Consider the following 16,915-nt stretch of genomic DNA (forward strand, 5'->3'; position numbering starts at 1 on the left):
TTGTATGAGTTGTTTGTATTAGTTGTGTGTCTTTCTTTTTCTTTGACAGTTAAACAGTTACTGTTTTGCCTGCTAGTACTCCCTGTCTGTTTTCTTACCTGGTACTTCCTGATCTTGTACTTTGTCCTCATGTTCTCCTCTTTCCTCTCTCCCTCTTTGGACTGACAATCTGTACACACACACACACACACACACACACACACACACACACACACACACACACACACACACACACACACACACACAACAGGAGTTATAAGGTTAATGGGCATCCAGTCAGTTAGCTAGTTAGTACCTTGGGTTGAATATCGGCACATGCACATATGGCAAAATAACCAGTTTCTCTCATTACATTTCAAACAGGACAGTGGTAACAACAGCAGGCTATTATTCACCTCCAAAACTGGGCTAAAATCGCCCCTGGTTTATATCGCTGTCATAGCTCACGGCAAAGTTCGAACCACTTCATGAACCAGCCGGGCAGCGAGGCTTCGAACGTCATCATTTTCAGCTCCTCTCATAAATCAAGCAAGCCTCGATACGCGCATCGCGGAAAGGCCCCCTCAATTACTCGACACAAGCTTCGAAGCCTCGATACAGAACATTACATCACTACCTGCTGGACACAGGCACTCAAGGTCTGGATTTGCCTACCCCTGGTCAAGAAGAAACTTCTACATCAGGTTAAAATTCAGTTTCAGCTTTTTCTGTTTCTTCTGAAGGTAATTACTTGTTGCGTACAGCTCTTTGGCTGCAGTTTCTTAACAGTAAACATTTTTGAACCGATCTGATGTCTCCTTCGCAGAGCTGCAGCATGAGTCGTCGTGTGGCAGTGATTGGTGGAGGGGCTTCAGGTCTGGCCAGTATCAAGTGCTGTTTGGATGAGGGTCTGGAGCTTGTGTGCTTCGAAAGTAGTGATGATATTGGTGGTGTGTGGAGGTTTAAGGTTAGTGCTTTCCTTTTACTAGATTAATAATGTAAGCGGTAATAAAAAGAAACATCTGGATGAGCACTTTAAAACTAATTGGGTTAATTGGCCACAGGTTTATTTAAATTGGAGATTTCTAAGTACAAAAGAAATCTAAAATTGAAACCCTTTTTAGAAAAAATGGGTGCCTATCCTCTGGACTAAAAAATGTGAGGGACCATCTGGCAAACCTAATCAATGTGGAAAGGTATAAAAGCGCTACAACTTTTTTTGAGTAGTGTTGCTGCCATCAATTTTTAAAATTATACTTCACACAGCAGAACATCTCAGCATCTCAATTTTAAATTTTCATTTTGAAAATCATCAGGTACAAGAGCCAAACTAAAACTGACTGAAAAGACAGCCGATGTCTAAAGAAAATCTCAAAAACCTCCAGAAAGCCTGGAGAAGCAGCACTCAAGACCACTTTATAAAATTATGTCTGGTTCCTTTCAAGCAAAATATAAATGGATGGCTCAAGATTTTTGCACAATACTGTAGATATTATTGAAGTAATTAAGTCTCCAACAGCAAGTGTTATATGAAGTATATGTCAACTTATGCACTATAAAGTAGTTTTATCAATAATACAGCAGACTATATAAATTTATACTCTAAAATAAATGGCGTGTAAAATAAAGTACAATATTTGCAGTAGATGTGTAATAACAGATATAAATGAACTACAAATGTAATAAAACTGTGCTCAAGCCTATGACGAACATTGAAAGAGTAATGGTGCTTCAGCTCAATTATCTTTTTTAAAAATTTTCCCCCTTTAGGAGAATCCAGAGCCAGACAGGGCCAGCATCTACCACTCTGTCATCATCAACAGCTCAAAGGAGATGACGTGTTTCAGTGACTTTCCCATCCCTGCACACTTCCCAAACTTCATGCACAACTCCCTCATCGTGGACTACTTTCGGCTGTATGCTGACCACTTCCAAGCACATACGCTTTAATGTAAGAATGCTTTATGATGTCTGAAATGGTAAATTGTATCACATAATTAAAAAATAAATAAAGTTAAATCCCAATTACTACAACATTAATTTCATAGAAAAAAATACTTTGTTCTGTCCCCTTGCGCCTGTCTTTCTGTTGTCCAGACCAAAGTCTTGCAGGTGAAGCAGAAATCAGATTTTTCTCATTCAGGCGAGTGGGTTGTTGAAACGGAGAACAAGGATGGCAAGAAAGAGAAACACATTTTTGAAGCTGTGATGATCTGTATTGGACATCACTGCAACCCCAATATGCCTCTTCATGACTTTCCAGGTAACCCTTGCCCTACAAGCTATCAACATTCAATGCCGGTTTGGGAGTGAGTGGATGAAGAAATGCTGTGGAAGTGAGCCAGAGATTAATAATAACTAATAATTAAATCCAGAGAGGTGTATTAACACATAGTAAGCAAAAAAGATGACTGACGAAGAAACACACAATGCATCGGTGGAATCCTTGAGCAGCCTAGACCTATTGCAGTATAACTAAGGGAGGATTTTGGGTCACCTGATCCAACTATATACTTTATCAAAAGGAACGTTATTCTTGTCTTATAGTTCACTCAAGGGACAGAACTAATCAACCTTCAAAAAAGCATGAGTGAAACTTTTGTGTCTTCAAATATAGATCAGTCTTTCTATAGCAAAAGTATTGAAACACACTTATTTTCTTCAGGCATTGAAACTTTCACGGGGAAGTATTTCCACAGCAGAGACTACAAGACTCCTGAGGAGTGGAGGAATAAAAAGGTCGTGGTGATTGGAATTGGAAACTCTGGAGGAGACATAGCAGTGGAACTGAGTAGAGTCACCAAGCAGGTTGGAATGAGTTGGTCGCATCATTAGAGTAAGAATGTGTCTGAACTGTTTGAGTATTTAACATTCTTAGTGATGAAAATAATTTCACGTGAAGTTTCACCATTCTCACAGTTTTAGGCTGAATACAGTTTAAATACTACACAAGCAGTGACCTGTGACGCATGGATGTGGACATTAAAGAAGACATAACAGCAAAATTTGCTAATTTTTTCTTTTTTCCTTCTTTCAAGCTTTACCTGAGCACTCGAAGGGGATCATGGATTCGGAACAGAATGTGGGACAATGGGATTCCCGTTGACTTGTTTTTTGACAGGGCGACAGGTTTCATAAGAAAAAATCTTCCCTTTGGTGTTTTCTCTGGTCTGAGAGAGAGCCAGCTCAACAAAACATTTGATCACGCTCTGTACAACCTAAAGCCAAGGCACAGGTACAGTATTCTACTAATACATTACATTTTACAATGTAATTTGTGTCTGGATTGTTTCATGTCTGAATTTGTTTTGTGTTTGACTTTTTAATTCAGGGTGTTCAGCCAACATCCCACAGTGAATGATGAGCTTCCCAACCGCATCCTCTCTGGAACAGTTCAGGTGAAACCCAACATCAGCAGATTTCAAGGTTCCAGTGTGGAGTTTGATGATGGAAGTGTAGTGGAAGATGTTGACCTGGTGGTAGGTCTGGAATCACATACTTTTCTTCACCTTCATAGAGAACAGTGAAATTGACTTTTGACTAACATGGACCGCTGTCTTTCAGGTGTTTGCTACAGGATACCAGTTTTCCTTTCCGTTCCTGGCTTCACAGGTGGTCTCTGTGTCTAACAACAAAGCATCTCTGTACAAATATGTGTTTCCTCCTGAGCTCGAACGCCCCACTCTGGCTATCATTGGTCTAGTGCAGCCACTGGGAGCCATTATGCCCATCTCTGAGATGCAGGCCAGATGGGCTACACGTGTCTTCAAAGGTAAAAATGACTTTTTCTTTAACACAGCTTTTTCTCATCACTCAGGATTTTAGACTTTTTATAGAGTTGTTATTTTTACTACAGTAAACAGCTTTGTCCCCTTTCAAACAGGCTGCATAAAGCTTCCTTCATCAGCTGCCATGCTAAAAGATATTCAGTGTAAGCAGGAGGCCATGGCTCAAAGGTAATGAAGTGGATTTACTCAGCTTTATAGAAACCTACGTTTAAGATCTGCATCTTCATATGTTCAACTCAAACTTTTTTAGGTATGTCACCAGTCAGAGACACAATCCAGGTGGACTATGTCAGCTACATGGATGAAATAGCAGAGCTAGTGGGAATTCAACCCAACATCTCATGGATGCTGCTGACTGACCCCAGGCTGGGAATGAATGTGCTCTTTGGTCCCTGCACGCCGTACCAGTATCGTCTCAGGGGGCCAGGAAAGTGGGCTGCAGCCCGCCAGGCAATCCTCACTCAGTGGGAGAGAGTGATTCAACCCCTGCAGACCAGGCGATGCGATGAGCCCAAACCCAGGAGATCGTATAAGTGGCCTCTGCTTCTGTCGGCTGCTGCTTTGTCCTTCACTGTCTATGTTAAAAGGCACAACCTTCCAGCTTTCCTTCAGGATCCCACTGCTTTGCTATACAAGCTTAAAATATGATGAAATTGAAAATCCAGAACTGATCAGTTTTAACTTTGTGCACAGGCAATGAAAGTTTAATCAGTTTACTTGGCTGAAGTTAGCCAGGCCATCCTCACATAGTGAGAACGAATGGTTCGATTTCTAATGACCACAGTGGCACGAGGACCACAGTAGACCTTCTAATAGTATAATAGTACTAATGTTAATGAAGAGGCTGCATTAGACTGTTTTTATCAATGAAAGACATGAGTTTTTAAAATATACATTCTGGATTTGTTTAACTCTGCACTAGAATCTGAAAAGAAGTGTTTCTGCAGCTATCTTAAAATTTTGCTTTTTGCTTTTATTTTCTGGCAAATAACTCAGCCAACAATCTGTGGTCGTTCCAGTAGCCAGTAATGAAATTTTCCAATAAAATTTCTAATAAATCATTTCCATAAGTCTACATGTTTTCTACTGTTACTTTATGGCTACTTGTGGCTTTTGCTTAGTGTCAAGCTTAAGAGTCGATGATTTTCTTTCTTTTAAAGTATTTATTTTTTTAGGGCTCAAAGATTTGTCTCATGTTTAGAGGCAGGACTCACGCCCACGGCTGAATACAGTGCATTTATTCACAGTCAACAGAAAAAACACCCTTCAAAAAAAATATCTTAGCAGTTGGAAGGTCCAGTCTCCACAAGGCTTCCTTTTAGATGCAGACAAAGTAACTTTGTCACACCAGAGTCAGCTCACCACTGGATATCTCACAATTTCTAAATGATGTGCACAGTAACAGACCAGTTAACATATCTTCACAATTAACCCAAATAAAATAGGAGCAGGAGCAACGCTTCATTTACCGCTTTCAAGGCAACAATCCAGCAAAGACTGCTCCTTCCATAAGCTGCCCAAACAAGATCATCAGAGCAGGTGTGTTACTGCCACCAGGTGTGTGTCTGAAACTTGGTCCCCACAATGCACAAAGGCCAGTGCATACACACACAAACACACACATTGTGACAGGGCGGCCCTTAGCGGCTGGAAACACAGTGAGATGGACCAAGGCAAGTGTAGTGGAACAAAGTATTTATTTTCTATACAGCTCTCCTTACAACAATTAATTTGTTGAGCTTCTTCACAGCACAAAAATCCACCTCTAATGACAACTGGCAGCCTTAAATATGTTCAGCTGTCACAGACTTAACCATTATTCCACTCTCAGGTAAGTTATTAAATCCCAACCTTCCACCACAGTATACAATATATCAATAAGAATAAATACATAAATACATTTCACATTTAGATATTAATAAATATTTCACACTTTAATATTACACCAAACCCAATATTATAAAAACCCAGAAACCCAAGCACAAAAAGATTCACCACACTCTCTACCAATGGTCTCTCCCGGAACCTTTAAATGGTGTCTGGACCCCCAGGGAAACATTTGCCCAAACACCTTGAAGAGGACACAGGCAAGAAAGGTGAGTAATCATTATCTTACACTTATTTGCACCACTTTTATCCCTGTATTTCGCACACACATTTGCATTAGTTTTCCTTACTGGTAAACCTTAATCACAATTTCAATCACCATTCTTTTCTCCTGACAGACAACCACCACATTTCTTGATGAGGAGCAGCTGTGCAGGATCTGAAATAAGGCTACCAACTGATTTTAAAATTCCCAATAAATAGTCAATAAATATTTAAACTTCTTGTGTGCAAATGTTTTACTGTGCAAATCCATGCTTAAAGTGCAATGCTAAATAAAGTGCTTTTAATAAAGTGAAAGGTGGGCATTGGGTAGGGATCAAACTTGGATACTGCATTCAAATATCTGAAATCAATACAGAATCTCAGGGTGTCATCTTTCTTTGGTACCAAAACAATCGGGCTGCACCGCTCACTACTTGACACATCAATGATTCCCAGGTCCAACATCAGTTTTATTTCTTTCTGCAGCACTGGCACCAACTGTTCTGGAATTCTGTAGCTCTTTTGTCGAACGGGTGCATCCTCCTTCACCCGTGTCTTGTGCTGAACCAGTGATGTGAAGCCTGGTGTTTCTCGAAAGAGCTGTGGGTCCACGAGTGGTTTTATATCAGCCTGCTCAGTAGGAGACAAATGAGAAAGGTCAACTGAAGCACAAACTTGAATGTTAGTTGGAAAGAACTTCTCAGTCACCTCCTCATCCTTAACTGAACGCACCAGTAACTGATAAACCGGCTCTTGTCGGCTGTGGAATTCCTTCAACAAGTTCATGTGAAATGTCTGATATTTTTTAACTCTTTCTGGCATATTCAGCTCATAAGTGACTTTACTCACTTGTCTGACGATCTCGTATGGTCCATGCCATTTTGTCAGCAGCTTGTTATCGCTGGTGGGAAGCAATAACAGTACTTTCTGACCTGGAAGGAAGACCCTATCCTTGGCCTTCTGATCACACCAAGTCTTTTGATGTTTTTGTGCAGCTTTCATGTTGTCTTGCATCAATGATGCCATTTTCTCCACTCTCTCATGTTAATTACGTAGGCTGCGATGTTTTCACCCTCTGCTTTGGGGTCCTCCCAGCAGTCCTTAAGCAGATCCAGGGGGCCTCTCACTTGGCGACCGTACAAAAGTTCAAAAGGCGAGAAGCCAGTAGAAACCTGCCGGACCTCCCGGTAGGCGAACAGAAGGTATGGCAGCCATTGATCCCAGTCAGCACCTGTGTCAGAGACAAACTTGCGCAGCATACTTTTGAGAGTCTGGTTATATCTCTCCACTAGCCCGTCCGTTTGGGGGTGATACGGGGTGGTCTTAAGTCCCTTTATCCCTAACAGCTTATAAACCTGCTGCAACAACTTGGATAGAAAGTTCGTTCCACAATCCGTCAGAATTTCTCTTGGTATGCCTACCCTAGAGAAAAGCTGCAGAAGACAATTTAGCAATGTGATGGGCTTTAATTGATCTTAGTGGGAAGGCCTCAGGAAACCGTGTTGCATAGTCACATATGACTAATATGTAGCGATGACCTGTGGAACTCTTCTCTAAAGGGCCCACGATATCCATGCCTAGCCTCTCAAACGGTGTTTCAATAATTGACAGTGGTTGCAACTGGGCTCGCGCTACTCCTTTGCCTGAGGTCAACTGACATTTTTCACAGGAACGGCAAAACTCAGAGACCTGGACATACATCCCTGGCCAAACAAAATGGCTGCTGATCCTATTCAGTGTTTTGTGAAAAGCCATATGACCTGCCCATGGAATTGAATGACCCAAATCCATAACTTTGTTCCTGAACTGTTGTGGGAGTGCCACAGCTTCGCACTTCCCCTTTCTCTGGTACAAGATGCCTCCTTTAATTAGGTAAACAGTGTCTGCAAGACAGCTTACCTGACCTTGACTAGCCCCCTCTACCTCTGTTACCTTCTCAAACCAGAGTTTTAGAGTAAGGTCGCTTCTTTGGATTGCACCCAAATCTGAGGGAACATCAAACTCAAGTTGGTTATTTGGCTTAGGAAACAATGCTGTACCTTTTTCCCCTGAGCCTTTGAACTTCTCTTCTTTTCTGAGCCCTAGACTTCCTAATCTTCCCTGGCTCTGTTTCGAGAGACTCCTCAAAAAAGGGTAGCTCTTGGATCATTTCCTTTGCACTTTGTGCTCTTGTGACTACATGACAGGGTTTAAATGGCTCAACTGTCATATCTAGAGGAAGTGAGCTTCCAGATTCATCACCAAAGCCTTGAATGTCTTTCTCAGCACTCACTTGAGGATCATAATCTGACTGATGTATTAGATCAAAAAGAGTGGGGATATCATTACCAAGTATCACTGAATATGGCAAACTGGGGACCACAGCTACCACTAACAAGTAGGTTTCAATTCAATTCAATTTTATTTATATAGCGCCAAATCACAACAAAAGTCGCCTCAAGGCGCTTCATAGATACAGAGAAAAGCCCAACAATCATATGACCCCCTATGAGCAAGCACTTTGGCGACAGTGGGAAGGAAAAAGTCCCTTTTAACAGGAAGAAAGCTCCGGCAGAACCAGGCTCAGGGAGGGGCGGCCATCTGCTGCGACCGGTTGGGGTGAGAGAAGGAAGACAGGATAAAAGACATGCTGTGGAAGAGAGACAGAGGTTAATAACAGATATGATTCAATACAGAGAGGTCTATTAACACATAGTGAGTGAGAAAGGTGACTGGAAAGGAAAAACTCAATGCATCATGGGTATCCCCCGGCAGCCTACATCTATTGCAGCATAACTAAGGGAGGATTCAGGGTCACCTGGTCCAGCCCTAACTATATGCTTTAGCAAAAAGGAAAGTTTTAAGCCTAATCTTAAAAGTAGAGATAGTGTCTGTCTCCCGAATCCAAACTGGAAGCTGGTTCCACAGAAGAGGGGCCTGAAAACTGAAGGCTCACTGAAGGCTCACTGAAGGCTCACTGAAGGCTCACTGAAGGCTCACTGAAGGCTCACTGAAGGCTCACTGAAGGCTCACTGAAGGCTCACTGAAGGCTCACTGAAGGCTCACTGAAGGCTCACTGAAGGCTCACTGAAGGCTCACTGAAGGCTCACTGAAGGCTCACTGAAGGCTCACTGAAGGCTCACTGAAGGCTCACTGAAGGCTCACTGAAGGCTCACTGAAGGCTCACTGAAGGCTCACTGAAGGCTCACTGAAGGCTCACTGAAGGCTCACTGAAGGCTTGACCTCCCACTGTCAGGTAAACCTCAGCAGTGGGGTACCTGTGTTCGTCTCCATGCACACAACTTATTGTAGCCCCAACCCCACTTAGCTTTTCTCCTGAAATTATACTAGAGTGTACAAGAGTCTGGAAGCACCCAGAGTCAAGCAAAGCTTCCTCTTTACACCCATTAATTAAAACAGGGACAGTACAAGCTTTCTTTCCTACCGGCTCTGTGGCTGGTCTTGGAACTGCACACAAAAGAGATGGTTTTGACTCAAGGGCAGGGCAAAATTGTTGTGTATGGCCAAAGTTATGACAGTGATAACATTTAATATCCTGAACTGAAGACTTAAAGGATTTCTTCACATTGTGAGGTCTATGAGAAGGGAGCTGCCTAGAACTAGAAAGATTTCTAGCCTGAACTTGACCAGAACCCTGTTCACCCCCAATGGACTTACTTGGTTGGGCGCAGTGGGTCTCCCGGCTGAAGTAGGTGCTCTTGCTTCCTTTTCTAGCTGAAGTGAAAACCTCTGCGAGGCTAGCTGCTTCCTTTGCCGTCTTCGGGTCATGCTCACGTATCCAGATCTCCAGCTCTGGATTAACCATTCTCAGAAACTGCTCCAGAATTATCTGCTTAGATATTTCTTCTACAGTTGATTTTTCAGGTTTAATCCATCTCGAAAACAGGTCTTTCAATCTTACATAAAGTTCACGTGGCGTCTCACCTGGTTCAACTTTCAGAGATCTGAAGCGGCATCTGTAGGTGTCAGCAATGATCTCATATTTTGCCAGAATTGCCTCTTTCACCTTATCATAATTCTCAGAGTCTGTTAAATCCATAAGAATGTAGGCTGTGCGGGCTTTACCTGTCAACAGGGGAACCAGACGAATAGCCCACTCATCTCTGGGCCATCGACACACGTTTGCCATTCTTTCAAACATTGTCAGAAAACGTTCAATGTCATCTTCTGTTGACAGAGGAAAAAGTTTTGGTTCAATTAAAGACCTGGACCCACTGGCCACTGGAATGTCTTCACCATTGAATCCAAGTTCTTGTTCTTCAGATGTTGTAGGGGGCGCTGGCGCCTCTGGTGGATCAGGCTTATCAATTACAGCGTTAACTTGTAGCTGGATTTGCTGAAATTGATGCTGCATGCCTTTCCACCTTTGCTCCTGACGTGACAAATCCTTCTCCCACTTTTGGTCTCTGGCTGCTTGAGACCGCATAAGAGATTTCACCAACCCTGTCAACTCCTCCAATTTGTCCTCAGGGCTTGTTGCTGCCAAGGCCTCTAGCTCAGATGAAGCTCCAACTCCTTCATCCGGCTGCTCCTCTTGGCCTGGCTTTCTTCCACCTCTTGTCATCATCTTCTCACTGTGGCATGAATGACACACTTCTGACACCACTTGTAACAAGACGGCCCTTAGCGGCTGGAAACACAGTGAGATGGACCAAGGCAAGTGTAGTGGAACAAAAAGTATTTATTTCCTATACAGCTCTCCTTACAACAATCAATTTGTCGAGCTTCTTCACAGCACAAAAATCCACCTCTAATGACAACTGGCAGCCTTAAATATGTTCAGCTGTCACAGACTTAACCATTATTCCACTCTCAGGTAAGTTATTAAATCCCAACCTTCCACCACAGTATACAATATATCAATAAGAATAAATAAATACATAAATACATTTCACATTTACATATTAATAAATATTTCACACTTTAATATTACACCAAACCCAATATTATAAAAACCCAGAAACCCAAGCACAACAAGATTCACCACACTCTCTTTACCAATGGTCTCTCCCGGAACCTTTACATGGTGTCTGGACCCCTGGGCAAACATTTGCCCAAACACCCTGAAGAGGACACAGGCAAGAAAGGTGAGTAATCATTATCTTACACTTCTTTGCACCACTTTTATCCCTGTATTTCACACACACATTTGCATTAGTTTTCCTTACTGGTAAACCTTAATCACTAGTGATGGTGAGATGAAGCCTCATGATAACCTGAAGCTTTCCACCCAATTGGTCGACTCATGGTTCGAAGCATTGTGATGATTCATTTGCTCTACTGCGCCATCAAGTGGACAATTCAAGTGAAGCAGGCTCTGTGATTATAATGATGTGTAAACCTCTAAACTGAATAAATAAATTGTTTTCTTGGTTATTTATCCCGAATATTGTCTCAGTATGTCTGATACAAAAGAGAAAGTGGAAACTATCAGGACAGAGTTTTGGTATGATTGTGTAACTGTTAGCCTCAGACAGTCAGTCAATAGTATAATTCAGATCATAGATTAGTACATTTGCATATTTTTATAACTATAAAAAGAAAGCTGACACTTTCGAGACTTTATCTAATGTGTAAGCATCACAGCAGATGCCTTAGATTAGAATCAGTGAGCTGTCGGCTTTCAGCCCCGACCGTGTCCGTGCTGTCTGGTGAGAAAGGCGATATCTCACTGATTTTGATGCGTCCGCGCTTTGTGTTTACGTCTTAGTGCAGAATCGGTGTACCTGCTCTCATTTACTGTTTTAGCTGTTTGGTGGTGGTTGAAATGTAGTAATATTTATATTAAAAATCGATTCAGGATTTTAATGAATCGATATCACGTTATCCAAGCTAGTATTGATTTTAATCGATAATCAAAACCCGCTCCTAGTACCTGTGTAATCATGCTTATGTACATCTGGATAATGACACAAACTAGTATTTGGCGCTTCACTTTTTAATAAACTAAAAGACAGAAATTAGATTATTATTATATCTGTAGTGTTGTTTATTTATATTATGGTGCTTATCATTTGTGATATTTATTACTGTGTGCATACTTTATTAGGAGAGATAAAATAAAAAATCTCTTCCTTCCTGGTTCCATCGAAGAAGAAATGCTCAAGTAACTATGTAACACGTACGTCAAGCCTATTCAAATGGCGGCCCGCGGGCCAAATGGCGGCCCAGAAGCACCCTGCGAGTGGCCCTACCTGTGGTCCTGGCAGAAACACAGAGAAAACGCAAAAAATTAATTAATTTTAAAAATAAAAATAAAAAATTCCTACAGCGTAGTGTAGACTGTGAATGCAACACTCCTAGTAGCCTAGCAATATTTAACCCACAATGCACCGTGATGTAAACATATTAAACAATCATCGTAATATATGATGCGACAACAGCATGTCTTTCTCTCTCCAAAAGCGCAAAATGGACAGTGAAAACTGTCGGTTTAACCCTGCCTGGACTGACAAATACTTATTCATTTTACCGAGTATAATAACAACCGGAGAGCTGCTGCAGCTTCCCTTCGTGTTTGCTTCTTGGCGAAGAAGAAAAGGCTTTTCACAGATTCTGAAACCGTGAAATACTGCATACGTGGTGGATGCGGTGAAAAGTGATGAAAAAATTAAAGTAAGTGTGACATCTGCTATTAAAAACGTACCCTGTGGGACAGTTCAAATATTCGTAGAGTTGAAGTTCTGGCGTCTGACGAGTTTGAAATGCTGTTAGATGACCTGAAGAAAACTGATGTAATGTCTATAGCAGGAGATCACAGACAGAACTGATAATGCACAGTTGTGCATATATGTCCGTTTTATGGATGGGAAATTGCTCGGCTTACTACCGTTAGAGGGACACACAGCTGACGAAATAATGTTTGAGAAGATTTAAGCTCTTTTTGAGGAAAATGGTCTGGATATGAAGCGTGTCTGTATACTTGTGACGGATGGGGCTCCATCCATGGCAGGAAAAGTGAGTGGTCAGTGAAATATTTATTTTAATTTGAAAGGGAATTATCATGTATAATGCATATAATGTTTTTTTTTTATTATTATTATTTCAAATGTGCAAAAAATAGTTTAGTTATAGCTCCCTTTTTTTAAATGGACCTTTTGGTGTGCATTTGTGAGGTCACCAGATTTACAGGGGAAAAGGAATAAAAAAAATTACTTGTTTTTCAATACAGTTGTGTGGGTTTGAAATTGATCATGATCTGCTGCTTACTGGCTTCAAAAAAATATCTGGCCCAGATAAATTCCTCGGTTTGAAAATCTGGCCCAACTAACTTCGTAGTTGAATAGCCATGACGTACGTAATCCAATTCCACAACACAGTGTGATGGGAAATCAGCTGTGTTTTTCTGCCCATTTTATTTCGAATCTGGCGCGAACCGGTGAACCAGTCCCTGAATCAGTCACGTGGTACGGACTGCCCGCGAGGCCTCGAACGTCACTGCATGCGTAATCAAAGCAAGCCTCGATACGCGCTTCACAGAAACGCCCCCGAGATTACCCGACACACGATTCGACGCTTCGACACACAGGACACATCACTATTAATCACAATTTCAATCACCATTCTTTTCTCCTGACAGACAACCACCACATTCCTTGATGAGGAGCAGCTGTGCAGGATCTGAAATAAGGCTACCAACTGATTTTAAAATTCCCAATAAATAGTCAATAAATATTTAAACTTCTTGTGTGCAAATGTTTTACTGTGCAAATCCATGCTTAAAGTGCAATGCTAAATAAAGTGCTTGATAAGGTGCTTTTAATAAAGTGAAAGGTGTGCTCTAAAGTGCTATACAGATAATATAATATAAATCAATGTAGTAAGGGAGTCCTCTTCCTTACACACATATACACGCACATAAATGCACACAAACAGGGAAAATGAGAGAATGGAGACACAGACTAAAACACCACAACAATTGGCAGGTTGAACGCTGAGGACTTGCGGTACCCTGACAGTTTTTTAACACTTAACGGTTGATTTAGTAATGCATGAAAACATACGCAAGCATATCAGTGCTGTTTGACAGTGTTTCATTAGAAGTAGCAAAGTAAGTAAAAAAAAAAAAACATTTAAGCAGTGTCACTGTGGTATTTGAAGCACGAAATGTCCCTGCTTCCTTAAAATCCTTTACTTACCTCTCAGCTGGTCCAACATATAACAAAGCTTGATACTGCTTGACGTTTGTTGCTGAATTTTCAGTTGAAACTGGTATTGACATAAATGACTGCTTGGAAAAACTTTCAGTTGCCACTGTAGAATTCAGCTTGTGGCACATAATTTGAAGAGGGAATTGATGCTGCTTCACTTTGTCTGGCTGTTTCTGAAATTTAGGGTCATGTGTTTTATGGTGGAAAGCTGAACCAGGTCATTTTGAAACCGTCACGCCTGACATTGGACGTTGGACTTTAACAACTCGATAACAAAACCAAGCTTTTCATTCCAAGACCCCGGGTAGTCAGTCCCACTTTTCCTCTGATACAAAGACATCATATCTCTATCATATAACCTGTTAGGTATAGGGCTTTATGAAAGGTGCTGCTCCTTTACTTTAGCCCCCAGAAAACCCTAAAAATGTAACAGTTTCATTTGAGTCCAGAACATTTCGTATGCTTCCTGGAACAGATTTAAAGCCGATGATTGCGGCTGTCGGAGACTGTTTGTACTGTCCGTGCAGTCTGGAAAAGTTTGGCAACAATTGCACTCTTTATTGAGTTGTCTGCGTTGTGTGGCGTATCGAACAGCTAATAAACATATTAAGTCACTTTGATTTTTGCCAAGTTTTAAATGTGGCACGTATTCAGTATTAGGGGAAGTGTTTTTCGGCAGTAATGTAAACATAACTGGAGAACCTGAGATTTAACGGGGGAAATGAATGTAACGTTGTTATTACTCTTGTTTTCTGCACAACTTCCTGCTCTGCGCAGCTCATTGGCTGCAGCTTCTTGTTAACGGTAAACATATTTTGCACTGTCTCCTTCGCAGAGCTGCAGTATGACCCATCGTGTGGCAGTGATCGGAGGAGGGTCTTCGGGTCTGGCTTGCATAAAGTGCTGTTTGGATGAGGGGCTGGAGCCTGTGTGCTTCGAAAGCAGCGATGACATTGGTGGGCTGTGGAGGTTTAAGGTTGGCTGATATGTGAATCACTTTACTTTTGGTCATGTTTTATCATTTTTCATACATATGAAGTGGATTTTCTTCATTTCGGGGGCACATGATGCGCACTGAGAATCAGAATTTGATCCAAAATAAATATTATGCTAAAAATGGTGCAGGCACAATTTTCAAGCTCATATACAACCTTGGTCACTAACATAGCTCCTGTAAAACTGTATTCAGCTTTTTTGTACAGATTCCTGTAGTGAATGATGACTTGCCGGCTCGAATCATCTCAGGTCGTGTTGCAGTGAAACCAAACGTGAGGGAGTTCTGTGGGTCCAGTGTGGTCTTTGTTGATGGAAGCACCATAGACAAGGTGTTTATCACTTCAACAACTATTCTGTTCAGGTGAAAAATATAGGATATCCTAGTAGTAATTCTTGGACTGTCCCTTTTCATTTGGTTTTATTTTTGAAATGATGTAAAGGGGATTTAAATGCACATGTTCATCTCATCCCAGGGTTGTTTGTCTGTCATACAGGTGGATGTGTTTGCCACAGGGTACAACTTCAGCTTTCCTTTCCTGCCCTCAGCTCTACAGGCTAAATGTGGTTACAGGCTGCAGCTCTACAAACATGTGTTTCCTCCTGCACTGACCTCACCAACACTGGCAGTGGTGGGCTTCATACATGGCTTTGGTGCTATTTAACCCTCTGGCTGAGATGCAGGCTCGTTGGGCTACAAGAGTGTTTAAAGGTAAAACATAAAAAGATATAGGAGAATATTTTGATTGTGCAAAGTCATGGAAGGGGTTTCAGTAGGAATTCTGTGATGTATGCTTTATATTTTGAATTGAGAAAACACTAGAGCTATTAATGCAAACCTAAAGCATATGCTCCAGTGCAAAAGTAAGATCATCATGCAATAACTCTGTGTTTGAAATTGTTCTGAATTTTTCCATGACAGGTTTAACAGCCCTCCCCACAGAGGAGAACATGATGAAGGAAATTGAGAAGGACACGGCAACCATGTATCAGAAGTAGGAAATTATTTTTAAGATATATTAAAAAGCTGCTCATCTCCACCAGAATCCTTATTTTTTGTATTCTGATGAATGTTTTACAAAGTGTCTTAGCTTAGACTGGTTAATATATGCTTTTTCAGTGACATCTGTTATTTCTTTATTTGCTTCTCTGTTAGGTTTGCATGCTCAGAACGCAACCCACTGCAAGTGGACTACATCCCTTACATGGACTCTCTGTCGGAAGAGGTCGGGGTAAGGCCAAACATACCATGGCTCTTTTTTAAGGACCCAACACTGGCACTGCAGGTTTTTTTTAGGACCCTGCACACCATACCAGTACCGTCTGATTGGACCAGGAAAGTGGGCTGGAGCCCGTCAGGCTATCCTCACTCAGTGGGACCGGGTGTTTCAGCCTTTTAAGACCAGAGTGGTAACAGAACCAAAGCCAGACATCAAACATTCTTCTAAACTGAGCATAATAATGTTTCTCTCAGGTGCTGCTCTGTTGTGTTGTATCTTCTACAATAAGCTCCACTTTGTCTCTTACTTCTCTGCTTCTTCATTCCAGAGATCTCTTCAGTTAATTGCAGGGTGAATGAAGGAGATGTAGGCAGAGATTGTTTTTACAATACAGTGCATAACTTGTCAAGCTGACTAAGAAATAAAAAAAATATATATTAAAATTAAAATATTAAAAATGAAAAAACTGGATTTGTTAAATCTGCACAATTTATTTTATTTTATTTGTTTTTTTGTGGTGTGGTTTTTGGTAACTGTTGCTTTTTTGCATCATGCCTATCTACAGAAACTTGTATTTGAGTCACTGTTTAATACTGGCAGCAGAAAATTATTTTCAATGATTAATTTTATATGGTATGGTTCAAACAAAGTTGCTAAAGTTAAACTTATGCACTCACTGGCCAGTTTGTTAGGT

At 41.2% G+C, this 16,915-nt stretch overlaps 1 pseudogene across 1 annotated transcript; it reads left to right on the forward strand.

The window, feature by feature from the left end:
• Positions 1–490: 490 nt before the first annotated feature.
• On the forward strand, positions 491–16,701 carry LOC146490915 (flavin-containing monooxygenase 5-like; annotated as a pseudogene). The gene is made up of 15 exons (XR_014872218.1): positions 491–722; positions 806–946; positions 1,750–1,930; positions 2,077–2,242; positions 2,645–2,787; positions 3,018–3,214; positions 3,311–3,458; positions 3,544–3,751; positions 3,863–3,935; positions 4,018–4,406; positions 14,844–14,977; positions 15,198–15,333; positions 15,499–15,713; positions 15,924–15,996; positions 16,158–16,701. The product of XR_014872218.1 is annotated as a flavin-containing monooxygenase 5-like (transcript).
• Positions 16,702–16,915: the final 214 nt, after the last annotated feature.

The sequence above is a fragment of the Neolamprologus multifasciatus genome, chromosome 23 (assembly GCF_963576455.1).
Source record: "Neolamprologus multifasciatus chromosome 23, fNeoMul1.2, whole genome shotgun sequence".
In the NCBI taxonomy this organism is placed as follows: domain Eukaryota; kingdom Metazoa; phylum Chordata; class Actinopteri; order Cichliformes; family Cichlidae; genus Neolamprologus; species Neolamprologus multifasciatus.